Below are 1,943 nucleotides of genomic sequence, written 5' to 3' on the forward strand. Positions count from 1 at the left end.
CTAATTTAAAAGATGAAGATTTGTTTGCTTGAACGAGCTGATCTCAGGAACTACTGATATTGTTTATTTAGGCTGTTGCACCATCTTACTTTAACTTTGACAAACGTCAAAAAAGTGTCAAATTCCATACAAAAACCACCGGTTATCGTCAAAGTTACGGTCAAAATTAGGTGGTGCAACTCAGCCTAACTCTATAATAAAATCACCCAACAGTCAATAGGGGCGAAGCAGTAAAGAAAATGTTGCGAAAACGCGAAATATTATTCAAACTGATAACAGCTGTTCAAATAACAGTTGACGGAGTAGCTCACACATGTTTTTATACCTTTTTTTTTTGTGTTGTCCTTGAATTAAGTACTTTATTTACAACTACTTAGAGGCCGCCCGCGACTACGTACGCGTGGATCCCGTTTTACCCCCTTCATCTATCTTACGCGGTTTAGATTTTTCATACAAATGTTTTTTCCCGTTCCCGTGGGAATTTTGCAATAACCTGTTGTAACTAAGCTTTAAGTTTACCAAGGTACCTGCATGCTAAATTTCAAGCGTCTAAATTAAGCGGTTTAGATTTTTCATACAAAAGGATTTTCCCGCTAATTCCCGTTCCCGTGGGAATTCCTAAGTATACTATAACCTGCCCAGGAGTATGAAGAATAATTGTGCCAAGTGTCGTTAAAATCCGTCAAGTAGTTTTTGTTTCTATAAGGAACATACAGACAGACAAAAATTTTACTGATTGCATTTTTGTCATCAGTATCGATCACTAATCACCCCCTGATAGTTATTTTGAAAATATATTTCATGTACAGAATTGACCTCTCTACAGATTTATAGATAAAAAGATATTTTTTTAAACTTAGGCAAACTTAACTCTAAACAAAATAAAAATATAAACTTACTGTTTTTATATGCAATAAACTTAATGATAATAATATATAAAGTTTGACTTTGAATTACTTCATCATCGTCATCATTTCAGCCATAGTACGTCCACTGCTGAACATAGGCCTCCCCCAATATTTTCCGTGTTGAATTACTTGGTTACCTTGAATTTTTAAACAAGCAGCCAATGGTCGAATATTTAATTTTTACGGAGGATTAAATCCACCCGTTTCACAGCGTCTACACATCCTCGCTCCGCATCTTCGTAACACATCTTTGCAGCTTTGATGGAAACTCAACATAAAGCCGGGTCTTCAGTGCGTGTTTTGCTCTACACAATCAACAAAATGATGTCAACACTGAACATTTTTTTAATGTTGGAATTTTTATGTTGATTATGTAGAGCAAAACACGCGCTCGACCCGTCTTAAGAATGAAACATGACCATGGAGGCGTTCTTACAATCTATACTTAGTAGCGTTCGTTCGTTCGTTTCAGTCGAATGACGTCCACTGCTGGACAAAGGCCTCCCCCAAGGCTTTCCATAATGAACGGTCCTGCGCGCTGCCCGCATCCAGGCTCCTCCCGCGACCTTTAACAGACAATCGGTCCACCTAGTAGGTGGCCTGTCCACGCTACGTCTTCCAGTCTGCAGTGTTAGTGTGATTTATACGAGTATAATACACAAGTGAAATCGACTATTCCTTCAATCTACACTAGTAGGCACACGTAGTAGGCATCACATTAACAATATACATTATATCTATCTTCTCGCATTGCATTACTCATCTATTTTCACAAAAACATCAGTTAATAGATAGGTATAGAGCTCCGAGTTACAAAGGTACATTATAGTAGTAGTAAAGTTCCAAGGAAATGCTAGACGACTTTGAAAACATCAAGTTTGTTTTTATCCAAATTTCAAAGTTAGTAGGTAAATAGGTAGGTAAAACAAATGAAGATAACGTACAAAACAACAGGTTTTAATAGTGATAATAAAAGGCACTCAAGAGCGTCGTTGGTGTTGGTGGTTGGATCATTTCATCATTCACCACGCGCCT

This window comes from Ostrinia furnacalis, unplaced genomic scaffold, assembly GCF_004193835.3.
Source record: "Ostrinia furnacalis isolate ACB-3 unplaced genomic scaffold, ASM419383v2 OfSCF7455, whole genome shotgun sequence".
In the NCBI taxonomy this organism is placed as follows: Eukaryota; Metazoa; Arthropoda; class Insecta; order Lepidoptera; family Crambidae; genus Ostrinia; species Ostrinia furnacalis.